The 9,486-nt window shown below is 30.2% G+C and overlaps 1 long non-coding RNA gene across 1 annotated transcript; it reads left to right on the forward strand.

The window, feature by feature from the left end:
• Positions 1-6,590: 6,590 nt before the first annotated feature.
• On the forward strand, positions 6,591-9,283 carry LOC140179555 (uncharacterized). The gene is made up of 2 exons (XR_011873074.1): positions 6,591-6,755; positions 8,978-9,283. It is a non-coding gene; the product is annotated as an uncharacterized lncRNA (long non-coding RNA).
• The last annotated feature ends 203 nt before the right edge of the window (positions 9,284-9,486 follow it).

The raw sequence follows: 9,486 nt of genomic DNA on the forward strand, positions 1-9,486 counted from the left end.
TCATTATTTACTCAATTGTCAAGGTTATCACAGAACGACATGTTTATCGCTATGCAATGGCATTATCTATAAAAAAATTTGCCAGCTCTATTAATCACCTATTAATATAATTTTTTTCCTAATATTTTGTTGATGTCTTCATTGCGGTTATTACTCGCTAAGTTTGCTTCCAAGGCGTTTCCCCTTAAGCTAGACCATGTTAACGTTATTCAACCTGGTGGTTCATCATATAGCATGAGGCTTCGTTGGAGTAAAAGTAGGTCTAATAAAACATTCCTCACAAAAGGATGGAATATATTTACTCTGAAGCATAATCTACGCAAAGGAAGTGTCTTTAGATTTAGTATTTCTTCCATTGATGAATCTGTGATGTCAATCAGTATTTTAAGTTGTTAGAGTTTGTTTAATTTATTTTAATATGTTTAGTGATTTTTCATTTTGTTATTTTCATGATAACAAAGTATGTTTTTGTCAAGTGTTGTTTTAATCTGTTTAATGATTTAGTTTTGTTATTTTCATCATAATAAATTATGTTTGTCAAGTGTTTATATCTGTAGTTTCCTTATACATTGCTACTCATTTTGTCATAAATAAAGTAATCTTATATCATATTAGTTTCTTCAGGTCTTCCTATATTCTTTAAAGTTTAGTCAATATAACAATATCAATTATACATTTAAAAAAAAGACATTTTGTTTGATTATAAACGACATAATATAAGTAACTTCACCATTACCATTAAATGCACCAACAATTTATAACAGTATTTAGAAGGTTTAATTACTCTGTTGATCCCTATAGTTTCGCAAAATTTTCAATTAGGTCCCTATACTTTTTTTTCCTTTTAATAGAGTTCTTGCACCATATTTTTTTTAATTGGGTCCCTACACTTTTTTTTCCTTTTATTTATGTCCCTTTACTAATTCTTTTTTTTTTAGTTGGGTCTCTATAAAATTAAATCAATTACTGCTAAGAAGGATTTAATTGAAAAAAAAATTAGTGTAGAGACTCAATTAAAAAGAAAAAAAGTATAGGAATCTAATTGAAAATTTCACGAAACTATAGGGACCAACAGAGTAATTAAACCTATTTAAAATGCAATGTGATTAAACATGTATTAAAACATATACATATATTTTTTATCTATTGCTTTGATATTATGAACTAATCTATTTTTTTCATTACGTATATGTATTAAAAGAGGGTAGAATTGTAATTATTAAATATATTAACTAACCTTTTCTAATACATGAGGGATCCACAATAGACCAGTTAACTCATTATTTTGAACCATCATTTTATAATTTTGAATATTAGTTTTACCATTCAATTAAATTTTTAATACATCACTTTTTAATCAACACTATACAATTTAATCATACATGGGTTGCATTTTTTTGTCAAAATTCTATTGGTATTTTATTGGTTTATTCTCATTTTTTTACATATGTTTGCGGGTTTAGTTGTGAGTTGTGATTAATTTTCTTAGTAAATTCATTTTGTTGAAAGAACATTATTAGTTAATAGAGTTATATAGTGAGAACATGCTCTTATTTAACTCATAAGTATTGTATGTTGCTTCATTTCAACTCATGCTTCTTTTATTCTCATTATCATTTTTTGTCGAGATTTCATTTTCAAATAATGTAACACATGGAATAATGTAACCTAACTATGCACACCAGTAACATTTACTCACGAGTTTAGTACTTTATATCACTCCATATGTCAAAGATATACCTTATTTGATTTATAAAAATGGTTGCATTTATTTACCAGTAATTTTTTTAGTTTTCAAACAAGTACACCAAGTCTGAGTTTGTCCCTTTTTATTTTTCGAGGTTCTGACGTTCTAAATTATGTACACTTCCTTTTAGAAACCAGTACAATATCCTATTACTATCTTCATTCTTACCCAAGACCATTCAATTGAATTCTCTCATAGTCAAAATTAAAATAGTCTTAAAGTATTTTTTCTTTATTTTGATATTATCATTACTATACAACTTTTTCCAATTTTTTTAATTCTTTTTTCCATGCGCTTTGGCATAAGCTAACTACACTCTTCATGGACTTTTTTAAATTATAGTTAACACATAATTCCTCAATCAGTTTTTCTATATAAACTGATACCCTAGTCCTTATTACCATATTCCAAATAAACCATAATCACTATTTTGTTCGATCCTTTTTTAGCTGTTACTATGTCTTCTTCATTCACTATGGTCAAAGATCTCGATTTATTGAATCAACCTCAAATATGGAGGATTAAGGTTCGTATTATTAAGAGGTGGTCAATTTCTACGGCAGAGGATAGACACAAGAAGCCTATGCTGGAATTTATTGTCATGGATAAGTTAGTAATAGTATATTATTCGTTTTTATTCATTAACATATCTTACAGTTGATTCATTATTATAAATCAACTCACTATGTGCATTATTGGAATTTAGGGAGATCACATCCATTGCTCCATTAAGAATTCCATGAGCAGGTTATTTGAAAATGATATTATAGAAGGGAGAATAATTGTTTTATCAAATTTTTAACTTATTGTGAATGATAAAAAATAAAAATCAACTACCCATTCTTATCGTATATACTTTAAGAGAGAAACTCAGATCCGCCCTTTAGATGATAGTAAATTTTTTGATAATGTATTTCACTTTGTTCCTAATGAAATTATCCTTGTCATGACAATCTTCAGTCACACCTAATTAGTAATTACTTTTTCTTTATTTATATTTTAAAGTTGTATTTACCTTTTAACTATTACTCACATTTTTTTTAAATTATATATTGTAGATGTCATTGGTATGTTAACTGGTAAGGAGATACAAGTTCACAAAAAAGGCAAGAAATCAATCTACATCATACTCGAACTTGATGACATTCAGCAACTAATCTAATAGAAAAAACTTTTTTCATTATCATTATCGTTTACATTGTTATATTACAACATTTTCTTATAATAATTTTGAAATTGTTTCTTTATTTTGTTAAATTTATACAGGGATAAGAAAAATATTTGATGCACTCTTTAAGAAGAATTTGCAAATCAATTAGTGCAACACATGCAAAATTAGCCTACAACTTAATACATACTCATTGTGCAATTTGCAAAGTTTAATCTTTTTAAGGGTATTATAACTTTAATTTGTCCCTTAGAATGTTTATATAGTGTATATAATATTTATTTCACCTCAAATATAGTTAAGATTTTCTATTTCACCAATTGATTCCATTTATATAGGTTCTATGGGTATCTCGAACACCAATTATAATACTATTCTACACATCAATGTTGATTTTTAAGAGGTTAAAGACTTTAGACAAAGATGTCATCTTAGCTTCAATTTTAGTATTAATATTATTATATTTTAAATTCCAAAATACCTTACAACTAATACATGTCTGTTAATTAGTATTATAATGGACCTTGAAAATCCATCGAACCAACTGACTCAAATTATATCCGATTCTTCTTACTCTGTGGAAGAGGATTTTCCACGTCTAACACAATATAGGCCTATATATGAGCTAAAGGATTTTGCTGAGGTATAATTTGTTTATATAATTTTACTTAATTATACTATCATTACATTTAGATATATATTTTATTTTATTTTGTTGAACATTTTGGTACTTCTATTACTACTGGCACTGTAATTTCAATCGAAACCAAATTTGGATGGTGGTACAAGGATTGTAAGATGTGTTTTCATTCATTGAAAGAAGATGAAAGTTCTTATTATTACTCATCATGTGATATCTATCCTAACACTCATGTAACTAGGTATTATTCTACTTACTTTATATGTACTTTAATGTTATTGTTATATATTTCATGTATTCTCATCACATTTATTTAAATTTTCAGGTTTTGTATCCATCTTAGAGTGTCTAATGATATAGATTCTGCCTTATTCATTGTTTATGATAAGGAAGCCTCTAAATTTCTGGGAACAACTGCATCTGATCTTCGCTTTTCACAAGATTCATGGGTATGTAGCGTGTTAAATAATTATTTTTTAAACAATTTTACATATATCTATATTAGTTATAAAATATTAATTTATTTTATTAGATATATATACATGCATTAATTTAGTCTTCTTTAACTCATTTTATGCTATATACCTTCTTTTAATTTTGATCAGGGTGTTAACAAAAATGTGTTTCCAGCTGAGATCAACTCATTCAAGTGCAAAAAAGTTTTGTTTAAGGTATATGTGAAGCTAGATGATATCAATACATTCCAACTTTGCATGATAACTGTATTAAAATTGAACGAGGACAAATCATTGATGCCTTCCTTTGCAGCTAAGCACAAGATATATGATGTAAGTTCTTATTCATAAATCTTATATTGTTATCTATATTTCAATAATAAGTTGATCTTTTTAACATGTATATAAATTCATAGGAGAATATGCTAGTCGATGACTCTGAAATTTTAAGTCTACAAACTGAATCTACAGATACTCCAAAGGCAACTGCCATTTTTTATTATAATATTATATATTTATTTTAATGAATTTGTACATACTTGCCATTTTCTATAATCAAATTTTTTAATTCAATTTATCAACAAATTTATTGAATTATGTAGGAGATAAGCTCTCAATCATGTGAAATTATTACTTCTGATGGTAATGATGATTTTGTCACACCTAAAAGGACTCTGATAGCCACTGGTTGGTCCGAGAAGCTCCTAGATGTTTTTCCAGATTCTGGGACAGGTTCATCTTCCAAAACACGCAAGATATCTGAGCTCTATAATTGTGCATTCAGAAAAGAACATGCTGATGAGTGATCCAATTCAGAGCCTTCTAATTTTAACCAGAGATTCAAAGTGCTACTTTGTATTCAGTTATGTTTAAGCATGAATGTCCTCGAATTTCAATAATTAATGGTTAAATTATGTTCAGCCTTACTATTGTTGTTTATGTTCCTCTTATTTTCATGTCTATTATGTTTAAACAATATGGTCTTTCCATTAAATAAGTAATGGTTATACTGTGTATAGTCATGTCGTTGTTGCTTTTGTTTCCTTACTTAATGTCTATCAGTATGTAGCAATTGGTGATAAATTATTATATTATCTGTTTCTCATGTCAACTATATTTTAATGTATCAGTTAATTTGCATCTATGGTTCACATGTTTTGTTTTATTAAATTCTAGCTTTGTTATCAATTATTACAAAATATCTAATATCAATTCCACCAAACAAATTAGTATTATTTTTTTAATCATGTCAATTCTTTTTTTGCCTTTCAAGGTGTTAGTTAATACTTCTCATCGATTTATAATAATTAGTTCAACAAATAATATTAATTTTCAATACAATTCTTTATTTTTTTAGTTAATAAGGGTTATATTTAGTGTCTCAGTATATAGTTCATATAAACACCACAAGTTTACTTAAACATTGCTATAATGGTCTTTTAATAAGACTAACTAATACATTATTTTCTATTAAGTAAAATCAATTATCTATTTGGTATAATTCAATAACAATTTTATATGGATAACAAATTTTAATTATAAAGATTTTCTATGTGATTTTAAATCCTATTTGTTAATAACAAATGTTATGTTTTCAATGTTGTCAAAATCCAAATACTTTAAATGTTATATTTTTTCTTACATAAAATACCAGTTTTATATTTTATTTATATTCTCCACAGCTGCTAATTTTTAATTGAAGCTCACCATTCTCACCTTTTAAAAATGAACCTCAGTTACATTAGCTTTTATTTAACTATTAATAGTCCTTTTTTAAAATATCTCAAGTCCTCATTGCTTCCCCCACCTTTATTTCTTAGCATGGAGTACTTCATGAAAGTGGTATCAAAGAAATCTGGTATGCTTCCTTTAATTTGTAAATATTATTTTTTTTATTAGATCAACAAGTTTCTTCCGGTCTTAGTTTATTATTAACACAGTTGTTTATTTTTTCAGTCGTCAAATATAAGTTATACTTGCCTAAGAACTTTCAACATGATTGACTATTTTACTTACAGATCAATCCTTCAGTGATTAATTATTTTTATAAAATAACTTCACATATTCATAATAGTGTTAATCATGCAATGAGTTATTGGTTAGCCTTTTTTTATTTAAATATGGTGTTTAAGTTCTTGTTTATTTCTTGCAGGCACTTCATGAGTTTCCATCCGTTTTCTACAAAAAGTACAAAGATTTACTAAGTCAAATCATGTTTTTTGTGGATATCCACCAAAATAAAGTTCAAGTAACAATCACCAGAAGTCACTCATGTGGTTATATACTTGAAGATTTTGATAATTTGGTTAAATTATATGGTTTTACAGATGGTGGTTGTAAAATTTGTAAAATTAGTAAATAATTAGTCAATAAATTAATTATTAATCTAAAAAATTAGAAAATAGAATTTATAGTTTAATAAGATAGAACTAATTAAAATAAAAATTTTGACACTAATTTTAAAAAATTTGGCCCAAAATTGAGCCAAACGGGCCAAATCGGACAAACCGGGCCCATAATGGACCCAAGGCCCAGCCCAAATCAATAACATAAAGAGCTTCAGCTCTTCTTCTCTCCTCCAAATGAAACCCACACTGAAAGCTTGCACGAGGGAGGAGGAAGAAGACCAAACCTTCACTCAATAATTCAACCTCACATAACTTTTGATCCGGAGCTCCGATCGCTGCACTGTTTGCGGCCACGCGTCCGCAGCGAAAAGCTCTACAAAGCCCGGTGCTTAATTTGGTAAGAAAACCACATTACCAGTTTCAATTCCCTCTTCCACAATTCGAAAATTCATATGTTTTGGGTGTTGAGGTTTTTGGTTAATTTGATGTTTTAGGGTCAAGTTAACTTGAGAAATTAGTGAGCTTTTGCTTAATTAAGGCATATACAAGGTAAGGATCCTCAAATTTTAGTGAATCCGTTAGTTAATTATGATTAAGTATTGAGTTTATGTGTATGGATGTGATAATATGTGTTAGGTAGTTTATAAGTAGATTTGGAACACAATTGAAAGAATTGGAAGCTTAAGTGGGAGCTTGGGTGCTGAATTTTTGGTGGTGGAGACTTGGACCTTGCCTAATTGAGTTGTTCTTCGGTTATACGAGGAAATCGGTTAAGTTATGATTTTGATTTCTCATATTTAATATATAATGTCTTGTGAAAACTTAGGCTAGACGACCTAGGATAAGTTGAATCATGAATTTTGAAGCTTGATTGTTAGTTATAGTTTATAACATATGATGAATTGATGAGGCATAATAGATTGAATAATTGTGATATGAATATGGTTAGTTTAGTAAGACTAGTTCATGGATGATGATGTTGATCGTGATATGTAATAACATTCAATGTTGATGATTGTATTAAGTATGATTGCAAAATGTTGTGAATAAAACTATTCAAAATTGAGATATGATTGGATATGAAGAATGTGGAGCTGTGTAATTGTGATATAGTATGTTTTAGTATAGGATATGGCTGTGTGAATATGGTTAATGAGTTATGTTTTGTGAAAATAGAGGTTTGGAAGATTTTGTGAAAGTCTGATTTTTTGCCAAACTTCGGTGAGCCATAACTCGGCTTTCGAACTCCAAAATTCTTTCAAACTTATTCCATATGAAAATTAGGTTCGTGAAGTTTATGCCGTTCGAAGAATGGATAAAAAATGTTTTAAAACGAGAAAGTTATGCGCGTCGAAAGTTCGGTGTGCAAAATTGAAATTCTACAGCACTTAGCAATTTTACCTATTCTGCAGAACTTGCGTACGCGACCACCTGCAAGTGACGCGACCAACCCTTATGAGTTGGGCATCTCGTGTACGCGAGCAAGGAAAAACGCACCCACGCGTACGCGTGGCCCACGCGTACACGTGACCCCTGTTTTCAATAAAGTGAAATTTTATGTTTTTAAAACCCGAATTTTAACCTCTAAACCTCTATTTTCACTCCTTTAGACCCTAAAGATTAGTTTTATGTGTAGTGACGAGATTAAGCTATAAAAAGGAAGGTTACTTAGAAGTGAAGAAAGGTTTAGAAAGATAAATTGTGGTTGGGAAAGTGTAAAATTGATGACGATGTATGATTAATGACAGAGTTGAGAATGATAAGATTTGATTCGTGATGTGACCGTATTGAGAGGTAAATGTTGAGATTAGCAATGACCGAGTATGGCTGGAATGGCCAAGATGGCAAAGTCTAGGTGTGATCCCGCTTGCGTGTTAACTTAAAAATCTTATCGGATGGCAAGTTGAGGATGGAGGATTCCCTCTCTTGTCGAGATGTGGATGTGGGGAAGGTGGAAAGGCACTCTCCTTCATATTGTTTTCCCCACATTATTCGATGGTTGCAAGGTGGAAAGGCACACTCCTTCGATGTGGAAAGGCACTCGATCTCCTTCGTGATACCTCCAGGAGAAGGTGAAAAGGCACTCTCCTTCGTTAAAGTTCCTCCTGGAGATGCGCAACCTAGAGACCATATCCGGGTTAGCTACCGGGTGTGCTAGATTCTGGCGAGTTAACTGACACATGAGCTCACTGCCAGTAGGATAGACATTCATCATATGCATATGTGTGTTTTGTTTGCTTGCATGTGCATTAATTGGGCTTGCCTATGTGATTATTATGCTTACTTGCTATATTTACTACCTATTGTATCTGTATTCTACTTGTATCTGCTTTGTCTGTTTTGTTTGTCTGTGTGATTATACTGAAGTTTTGGAGGATTGTGGAGGAAGGGAATAGTTGAGGGTTTTAGTTAGAATTTGGTTAAGTTTAAGAACCTTAGAAAACCACTCCTGTTTATGGTTTCCGTTTTAATTCTTTTAAGTCTTACAATCTAAGTGTCGGAGTTCTAGGATTGCCTCTGACTTTTCTGGGACCTTATACCTTATGTATGCAGCACCTTTACCATGCTGAGAACTCCCGGTTCTCACTCTATACGAATATTTATGTTTTTCGGATGCAGGTCGAGAGGCACCTCGCTAAGCGTCTGGAGTTCTCTGCAGCGAAATGGGGCTTTTGGGAGTTTACATTTTGTTCTACTCTGCTATATTTGCATGTATAGACTCTCCTTATATATATGTATTTTACTTTTGCACCTCATAGAGGTTTATGGAGAACTATGGTTACTTTTATGTATTTTAGGTTATGGATTAATATATGTACATATATAGATATTCTCCGGCCAGCCTTAACTTCGCAGGCTGAGTTAGGAGCGTGTTTATTTTTTATCCTTGACCTTCTATTCTCATTTATATATATATGTTATGTACCTTAGCTTTCTTCATACGCAAGTTACATTATTCCTGAACGTTGCGCTTTTAATTTTGCGATTTTGTTTTACCCATTCTTCAAGGCTCCTTGTATATTCTATTCTTTCAATTATTATACGTACATATATTTTATTTTAGAGGTCGTAACACCACACTACCTCTATTTTACGGCTTAAGCGTAAAGCTCTGTGTGGTAGGGTGT

This window comes from Arachis hypogaea, chromosome 15 (genome assembly GCF_003086295.3).
Source record: "Arachis hypogaea cultivar Tifrunner chromosome 15, arahy.Tifrunner.gnm2.J5K5, whole genome shotgun sequence".
Lineage (NCBI taxonomy): Eukaryota > Viridiplantae > Streptophyta > Magnoliopsida > Fabales > Fabaceae > Arachis > Arachis hypogaea.